Source organism: Calliopsis andreniformis, unplaced genomic scaffold (assembly GCF_051401765.1).
Source record: "Calliopsis andreniformis isolate RMS-2024a unplaced genomic scaffold, iyCalAndr_principal scaffold0155, whole genome shotgun sequence".
In the NCBI taxonomy this organism is placed as follows: domain Eukaryota; kingdom Metazoa; phylum Arthropoda; class Insecta; order Hymenoptera; family Andrenidae; genus Calliopsis; species Calliopsis andreniformis.
This window is the reverse complement of record NW_027480564.1, coordinates 464,449-474,953: the sequence shown is the minus strand read 5'-3', so window position 1 is coordinate 474,953 and position 10,505 is coordinate 464,449.

Sequence of the window (10,505 nt, the reverse complement as noted above, 5' to 3'; positions counted from 1 at the left end):
CCTCAATCCCCAGTCTTCAATACTCAATAATCAATCTCCAATCCTAGATCCTCAATCCTCAATCCTCAATCCCCAATCTTCAATCCTCAATAGTCAATCTCCAATTCTAGATCCTCAACCCTCAATCTTCAATCCTCAATCCTCAATCCTAATTCTTCAATCCTCAATACCCAATCCTCAATCTTCAATCCTCTATCAACAATCCTTAATTCTCAATCCTCAATCGTCAGTCCTCAGTCCTCAAACCTCAATCCTCAACCCTCAGCCCTCATCCTCCATCCACAATCCTCAATCCTCAATCCTCAATCTTCAATCCTCAGTACTCAATATTCAATCCCCAATCCTCAATCCTCAATCCTCAATCCTCAATCCTCAGGCATCAATACTCAATCTTCAATACTCAATCCTCTATCCTCAATCTTCAATCCTCAACCCTACCCTCAATCCCCATTCTTCAAACCTCAATCCTCAACCCTCAGTCCTCATCCTCAATTCTCAATCATCAATCCTCAATCCTCAATCCTCAATCTTCAATCCTCAATAATCAATCTCCAATCCTAGATCCTCAATCCACAATCTTCAATCCTTAATTCTCAATCATCAATCCTCAATCCCCAGTCTTCAATCTTCAATCCTCATTGCTTAATCCTCAATCCTCAATCCTCAGTCCTCAATTCTCAGTCCTCAAACCACAAACCTCAATCCTCTACCGTCAGTCCTCGTCCTCAATCCTCAAACCTCAATCCTCAATCCTCAGTATTCAATCATCAATACGCAATCTTCAATCCTCAATCCTCAATCTTCAATCCTCAGTCCTCAGTCCTCAAACCTCAATCCTGAATCTTCAATACTCAACCTTCAAGCCTCAATCCTCAGTCCTCAATCCTCAATCCTCAATCTTCAATCCTCAATATCCAATCTTCAATCCTCAATCATCAATCCTCAATCCTCAATCCTCAATTTTCAATCCTCAATCCTCAATCCTCAGACCTCAATCATCAATATTCAACCCTCAGTCCTCGTCCTCAATCCACAACACTCAATCCTCAATCCTCAATCTTCAACCATCAATGTTCAATCTTCAATCCTCAATGCTCAATCCTCAATCGTCAATCCTCAATCCTCAATCTTCAGTCCTCAATACTCAATTTTCAATCCTCAATCCTCAATCCTCAATCCTCAATTCTCAATCCTCAATCCTCTGTCCTCAGTCCTCAAACCTCAATCCTCGACACTCAGCCCTCATCCTCCATCCTCAATCCTTAATCATCAATCCTCAATCTTCAATCCTCAATATTCAATCATCAACCCTCAATCCTCAACCATCAATCCTCAATCCTCAATCCTCAGTGATCAATACTCAATCTTTAATACACATTCCTCAATCCTCAATCCTCAATCCTCAATCCTCAATCCTCAATCGTCATTTCTCAAACCTCAATCCTCAACCCTCAGTCCTCATCCTCAATTCTCAATTCTCAATCCTCAATCATCAATCCTCAATCTTCAAACCTCAATAATCAATCTCCAATTCAAGGTCCTCAATCCTCAATCCTCAATCCTCAATCTTCAATCCTCAATAATCAATCTCCAATCCTAGATCCTCAATCCTCAATCCTCAATACTCAATCCTCAATCCTCATTCTTCAATCCTCAATACCCAACCCTCAATCTTCAATTCTCAATCCTCAATCCTCAATCCTCAATCCTCAATCCTCAATCTTCAATCTTCAATACACAATCTTCAATCATCATTCCTCAATCCTCAATCCTCAATCCTCAATCTTCAATCCTCGATACTCAATCTTCAATCCTCAATCCTCAATCCTCAATCCTCAACCCTCAGCCCTCATCATCCATCCTCAACCCTCAAACCTCAATCCTCAATCTTCAATCCTCAATATTCAGTCTTCAATGCTCAATCCTCAATCCTCAATCCTCAGTCCTCAATCCTCAGTGATCAATCCTCAATCTTCCATCCTCAGTACTCAATATTCAATCCCCAATCCTCAATCATCAATCCTCAATCCTCAATCCTCAATCCTCAATCCTCATCCCTCAATCCTCATTCCTCAAACCTCAATCCTCAACCCTCAGTCCTCATCCTCAATTCTCAATTCTCAATTCTCAATCCTCAATCCTCAATCTTCAATCCTCAATAATCAATCTCCAATTCTAGATCCTCAACCCTCAATCTTCAATCCTCAATCCTCAATCCTAATTCTTCAATCCTCAATACAGAATCCTCAATCTTCAATCCTCTATCAACAATCCTTAATTCTCAATCCTCAATCGTCAGTCCTCAGCCGTCAAACCTCAATCCCCGACCCTCAGCCCTCATCATCCATCCTCAACCCTCAAACCTCAATCCTCAATCTTCAATCCTCAATATTCAGTCTTCAATGCTCAATCCTCAATCCTCAATCCTCAATCCTCAGTCCTCAATCCTCAGTGATCAATCCTCAATCTTCCATCCTCAGTACTCAATATTCAATCCCCAATCCTCAATCCTCAATCCTCAATCCTCAATCCTCAATCCTCAATCCTCATCCCTCAATCCTCATTCCTCAAACCTCAATCCTCAACCCTCAGTCCTCATCCTCAATTCTCAATCCTCAATCCTCAATCCTCAATCCTCAATCTTCAATCCTCAATAATCAATCTCCAATCCTAGATCGTCGATCCACAATCTTCAATCCTTAATTCTCAATCTTCAATCCTCAATCCCCAGTCTTCAATATTCAATCCTCAATGCTCAATCCTCAATCCTCAATACTCAGTCCTCAATCCTCAGTCCTCAATCCTCAAACCTAAATCCTCTACCGTCAGTCCTCGTCCTCAATCCTCAAACCTCAATCCTCAATTCTCAATATTCAATCATCAATGCTCAATCTTCAATCCTCAATCCTCAGTCCTCAATCCTCAAGCCTCAGTCCTCAATCCTCGATCCTCAATCCTCAAACCTCAATCCTCAACCGTCAGTCCTCGTCCTCAATCCTCAACCCTCAACCCTCAATCCTCAATCTTCAATCTCCAATCCTAGATCCTCAATCCTCAATCCTCAATCCCCAATCTTCAATACTCAATAATCAATCTCCAATCCTAGATCCTCAATCCTCAATCCTCAATCCCCAATCTTCAATCCTCAATAGTCAATCTCCAATTCTAGATCCTCAACCCTCAATCTTCAATCCTCAATCCTCAATCCTAATTCTTCAATCCTCAATACCCAATCCTCAATCTTCAATCCTCTATCAACAATCCTTAATTCTCAATCCTCAATCGTCAGTCCTCAATCCTCTGTGATCAATCCTCAATCTTCCATCCTCAGTACTCAATATTCAATCCCCAATCCTCAGTCCTCAATCCTCAATCCTCAATCTTCAATCCTCAATATCCAATCTTCAATCCTCAATATCCAATCTTCAATCCTCAATCCTCAATCCTCAATCCTCAATCCTCAATTTTCAATCCTCAATCCTCAATCCTCAGACCTCAATCATCAATATTCAACCCTCAGTCCTCGTCCTCAATCCACAACCCTCAATCCTCAATCCTCAATCTTCAATCATCAATATTCAATCTTCAATCCTCAATGCTCAATCCTCAATCCTCAATCCTCTATCCTCAATCTTTAATCCTCAATCCTCAATCCTCAATCCTCAATCCTCAATCTTCAATCCTCAATACACAATCTTCAATCCACAATCCACAATCGTCAATCCTCAATCCTCAATCTTCAATCCTCAATACTCAATCTTCAATCCTCAATCCTCAATCCTCAATTCTCAATCCTCAGTCCTCTGTCCTCAGTCCTCAAACCTCAATCCTCAACACTCAGCCCTCATCCTCCATCCTCAATCCTTAATCATCAATCCTCAATCTTCAATCCTCAATATTCAATCATCAACCCTCAATCCTCAACACTCAATCCTCAATCCTCAATCCTCAGTGATCAATACTCAATCTTTAATACACAATCCTCAATCCTCAATCCTCAATCCTCAATCCTCAATCCTCAATCCTCATTTCTCAAACCTCAATCCTCAACCCTCAGTCCTCATCCTCAATTCTCAATTCTCAATCCTCAATCATCAATCCTCAATCTTCAATCCTCAATAACCAATCTCCAATCCTAGATACTCAATCCTCAATCCTCAATCCCCAATCTTCAATCCTCAATAATCAATCTCCAATCCTAGATACTCAATCCTCAATGCTTAATCCTCAATCCTCAATCATCAGTCCTCAATTCTCAATCCTCAAACCACAAACCTCAATCCTCTACCGTCAGTCCTCGTCCTCAATCCTCAAACCTCAATCCTCAATCCTCAGTATTCAATCATCAATACTCAATCTTCAATCCTCGATCCTCAATCTTCAATCCTCAATCCTCAGTCCTCAAACCTCAATCCTGAATCTTCAATACTCAACCTTCAAGCCTCAATCCTCAGTCCTCAATCCTCAATCTTCAATCCTCAATATCCAATCTTCAATCCTCAGTCCTCAATCCTCAATCCTCAATCCTCAATTTTCAATCCTCAATCCTCAATCCTCAGACCTCAATCATCAATATTCAACCCTCAGTCCTCGTCCTCAATCCACAACACTGAATCCTCAATCCTCAATCTTCAACCATCAATGTTCAATCTTCAATCCTCAATGCTCAATCCTCAATCCTCAATCCTCAATCCTCAATCTTCAATCCACAATCCTCAATCCTCAATCCTCAATCCTCAATCTTCAATCCTCAATACTCAATCTTCAATCCTCAATCCTCAATCGTCAATCCTCAATCCTCAATCTTCAGTCCTCAATACTCAATTTTCAATCCTCAATCCTCAATCCTCAATCCTCAATTCTCAATCCTCAATCCTCTGTCCTCAGTCCTCAAACCTCAATCCTCAACACTCAGCCCTCATCCTCCATCCTCAATCCTTAATCATCAATCCTCAATCTTCAATCCTCAATATTCAATCATCAACCCTCAATCCTCAACCATCAATCCTCAATCCTCAATCCTCAGTGATCAATACTCAATTTTAATACACATTCCTCAATCCTCAATCCTCAATCCTCAATCCTCAATCCTCAATCGTCATTTCTCAAACCTCAATCCTCAACCCTCAGTCGTCATCCTCAATTCTCAATTCTCAATCCTCAATCATCAATCCTCAATCTTCAATCCTCAATAATCAATCTCCAATTCAAGGTCCTCAATCCTCAATCCTCAATCCTCAATCTTCAATCCTCAATAATCAATCTCCAATCCTAGATCCTCAATCCTCAATCCTCAATACTCAATCCTCAATCCTCATTCTTCAATCCTCAATACCCAACCCTCAATCTTCAATCCTCAATCCTCAATCCTCAATCCTCAATCCTCAATCCTCAATCTTCAATCTTCAATACACAATCTTCAATCATCATTCCTCAATCCTCAATCCTCAATCCTCAATCTTCAATCCTCGATACTCAATCTTCAATCCTCAATCCTCAATCCTCAATCCTCAATCCTCAATTTTCAATCCTCAATCCTAAATCCTCAATCCTCAATCCTCAATCCCCAATCTTCAATCCTCAATAATCAATCTCCAATCCTAGATCCTCAACCCTCAATCCTCAATGCTCAATCCTCAATCCTCAATCCTCTATCCTCATCCTCAATTCTCAATCCTCAATCCTCAATCCTCAATCCTCAATCTTCAATCCTCAATAATCAATCTCCAATCCTAGATCATCGATCCACAATCTTCAATCCTTAATTCTCAATCTTCAATCCTCAATCCCCAGTCTTCAATATTCAATCCTCAATGCTCAATCCTCAATCCTCAATCCTCAGTCCTCAATCCTCAGTCCTCAATCCTCAAACCTAAATCCTCTACCGTCAGTCCTCGTCCTCAATCCTCAAACCTCAATCCTCAATTCTCAATATTCAATCATCAATACTCAATCTTCAATCCTCAATCCTCAGTCCTCAATCCTCAATCCTCAACCCTCAATATTCAACACACAATCCTCAGCCATGAATCCTCAATGCTCAACCATCAATCCTCAATTCTCAATACTCAATCCTCAATCGCCAATCCTCAATCCCCAATCCTCAATCTCCAATCCTCAATCCTCAGTCCTCAATCCTCAGTCCTCAATCCTCAAACCTAAATCCTCTACCGTCAGTCCTCGTCCTCAATCCTCAAACCTCAATCCTCAATTCTCAATATTCAGTCATCAATACTCAATCTTCAATCCTCAATCCTCAATCCTCAATCCTCAATCTTCAATCCTCAATAATCAATCTCCAATCCTACATCCTCAATCCCCAATCCTCAATCCTTAATCCTCAATCTTCAATCCTCTATCGCCAGTCCTCAATCTTCAATCCTCAATGCTCAATCCTCAATCCTCAATCCTCAGTCCTCAATCCTCAATCCTCAAACCTCAATCCTCAACCGTCAGTCCTCGTCCTCAATCCTCAACCCTCAATCCTCAATCCTCAATCTTCAATCTCCAATCCTAAATCCTCAATCCTCAATCCTCAATCCCCAATCTTCAATCCTCAATAATCAATCTCCAATCCTAGATCCTCAACCCTCAATCCTCAATGCTCAATCCTCAATCCTCAATCCTCTATCCTCAATCTTCAATCCTCAATCCTCAATCCTCAATCCTCAATCCTCAATCTTCAATCCTCAATACTCAATCTTCCATCCACAATCCACAATCGTCAATCCTCAATCCTCAATCTTCAATCCTCAATACTCAATTTTCAATCCTCAATCCTCAATCCTCAGTGATCAATACTCAATCATTAATACACAATCCTCAATTCTCAATCCTCAATCCTCAATCCTCAATCCTCAATCCTCATTTCACAAACCTCAATCCTCAACCCTCAGTCCTCATCCTCAATTCTCAATTCTCAATCCTCAATCATCAATCCTCAATCTTCAATCCTCAATCGCCAGTCCTCAATCTTCAATCCTCAATGCTCAATCCTCAATCCTCAAGCCTCAGTCCTCAATCCTCAATCCTCAATCCTCAAACCTCAATCCTCAACCGTCAGTCCTCGTCCTCAATCCTCAACCCTCAATCCTCAATCCTCAATCTTCAATCTCCAATCCTAGATCCACAATCCTCAATCCTCAATCCCCAGTCTTCAATACTCAATAATCAATCTCCAATCCTAGATCCTCAATCCTCAATCCTCAATCCCCAATCTTCAATCCTCAATAGTCAATCTCCAATTCTAGATCCTCAACCCTCAATCTTCAATCCTCAATCCACAATCCTAATTCTTCAATCCTCAATACCCAATCCTCAATCTTCAATCCTCTATCAACAATCCTTAATTCTCAATCCTCAATCGTCAGTCCTCAGTCCTCAAACCTCAATCCTCAACCCTCAGCCCTCATCCTCCATCCACAATCCTCAATCCTCAATCCTCAATCTTCAATCCTCAGTACTCAATATTCAATCCCCAATCCTCAATCCTCAATCCTCAATCCTCAATCCTCAGGCATCAATACTCAATCTTCAATACTCAATCCTCTATCCTCAATCTTCAATCCTCAACCCTACCCTCAATCCCCATTCTTCAAACCTCAATCCTCAACCCTCAGTCCTCATCCTCAATTCTCAATCATCAATCCTCAATCCTCAATCCTCAATCTTCAATCCTCAATAATCAATCTCCAATCCTAGATCCTCAATCCACAATCTTCAATCCTTAATTCTCAATCATCAATCCTCAATCCCCAGTCTTCAATCTTCAATCCTCATTGCTTAATCCTCAATCCTCAATCCTCAGTCCTCAATTCTCAGTCCTCAAACCACAAACCTCAATCCTCTACCGTCAGTCCTCGTCCTCAATCCTCAAACCTCAATCCTCAATCCTCAGTATTCAATCATCAATACTCAATCTTCAATCCTCAATCCTCAATCTTCAATCCTCAGTCCTCAGTCCTCAAACCTCAATCCTGAATCTGCAATACTCAACCTTCAAGCCTCAATCCTCAGTCCTCAATCCTCAATCCTCAATCTTCAATCCTCAATATCCAATCTTCAATCCTCAATCATCAATCCTCAATCCTCAATCCTCAATTTTCAATCCTCAATCCTCAATCCTCAGACCTCAATCATCAATATTCAACCCTCAGTCCTCGTCCTCAATCCACAACACTCAATCCTCAATCCTCAATCTTCAACCATCAATGTTCAATCTTCAATCCTCAATGCTCAATCCTCAATCGTCAATCCTCAATCCTCAATCTTCAGTCCTCAATACTCAATTTTCAATCCTCAATCCTCAATCCTCAATCCTCAATTCTCAATCCTCAATCCTCTGTCCTCAGTCCTCAAACCTCAATCCTCGACACTCAGCCCTCATCCTCCATCCTCAATCCTTAATCATCAATCCTCAATCTTCAATCCTCAATATTCAATCATCAACCCTCAATCCTCAACCATCAATCCTCAATCCTCAATCCTCAGTGATCAATACTCAATCTTTAATACACATTCCTCAATCCTCAATCCTCAATCCTCAATCCTCAATCCTCAATCGTCATTTCTCAAACCTCAATCCTCAACCCTCAGTCCTCATCCTCAATTCTCAATTCTCAATCCTCAATCATCAATCCTCAATCTTCAAACCTCAATAATCAATCTCCAATTCAAGGTCCTCAATCCTCAATCCTCAATCCTCAATCTTCAATCCTCAATAATCAATCTCCAATCCTAGATCCTCAATCCTCAATCCTCAATACTCAATCCTCAATCCTCATTCTTCAATCCTCAATACCCAACCCTCAATCTTCAATCCTCAATCCTCAATCCTCAATCCTCAATCCTCAATCCTCAATCTTCAATCTTCAATACACAATCTTCAATAATCATTCCTCAATCCTCAATCCTCAATCCTCAATCTTCAATCCTCGATACTCAATCTTCAATCCTCAATCCTCAATCCTCAATCCTCAATCCTCAATTTTCAATCCTCAATCCTCAATCCTCAATCCTCAACCCTCAATCTTCAATCCTCAATCCTCAATCCTCAATCCTCAATCCTCAATCTTCAATCCTCAATACTCAATCTTCAATCCTCAATCCTCAATCCTCAATACTCAATCCTCAACCTTCAATCCTCAATACTCAATTTTCAACCCTCAATCATCAATCCTCAATTCTCAATCCTCAATCCTCAATCCTCAATCCTCAATCCTCAATCCTCAACTCTCGATCCCCAATCCTCAGTCCTCAGTCCTCAAACCTCAATCCTCAACCCTCAGCCCTCATCATCCATCCTCAATCCTTAATCATCAATCCTCAATCTTCAATCCTCAATATTCAATCATCAACCCTCAATCCTCAACACTCAATCCTCAATCCTCAACCCTCAGTGATCAATACTCAATCTTTAATACACAATCCTTAATCCTCAATCCTCAATCCTCAATCCTCAATCCTCAATCCTCATTTCTGAAACCTCAATCCTCAACCCTCAGTCCTCATCCTCAATTCTCAATCATCAATCCTCAATCCTCAATCCTCAATCTTCAATCCTCAATAATCAATCTCCAATCCTAGATCCTCAATCCACAATCTTCAATCCTTAATTCTCAATCATCAATCCTCAATCCCCAGTCTTCAATCTTCAATCCTCATTGCTTAATCCTCAATCCTCAATCCTCAGTCCTCAATTCTCAGTCCTCAAACCACAAACCTCAATCCTCTACCGTCAGTCCTCGTCCTCAATCCTCAAACCTCAATCCTCAATCCTCAGTATTCAATCATCAATACTCAATCTTCAATCCTCAATCCTCAATCTTCAATCCTCAATCCTCAGTCCTCAAACCTCAATCCTGAATCTTCAATACTCAACCTTCAAGCCTCAATCCTCAGTCCTCAATCCTCAATCCTCAATCTTCAATCCTCAATATCCAATCTTCAATCCTCAATCATCAATCCTCAATCCTCAATCCTCAATTTTCAATCCTCAATCCTCAATCCTCAGACCTCAATCATCAATATTCAACCCTCAGTCCTCGTCCTCAATCCACAACACTCAATCCTCAATCCTCAATCTTCAACCATCAATGTTCAATCTTCAATCCTCAATGCTCAATCCTCAATCGTCAATCCTCAATCCTCAATCTTCAGTCCTCAATACTCAATTTTCAATCCTCAATCCTCAATCCTCAATCCTCAATTCTCAATCCTCAATCCTCTGTCCTCAGTCCTCAAACCTCAATCCTCGACACTCAGCCCTCATCCTCCATCCTCAATCCTTAATCATCAATCCTCAATCTTCAATCCTCAATATTCAATCATCAACCCTCAATCCTCAACCATCAATCCTCAATCCTCAATCCTCAGTGATCAATACTCAATCTTTAATACACATTCCTCAATCCTCAATCCTCAATCCTCAATCCTCAATCCTCAATCGTCATTTCTCAAACCTCAATCCTCAACCCTCAGTCCTCATCCTCAATTCTCAATTCTCA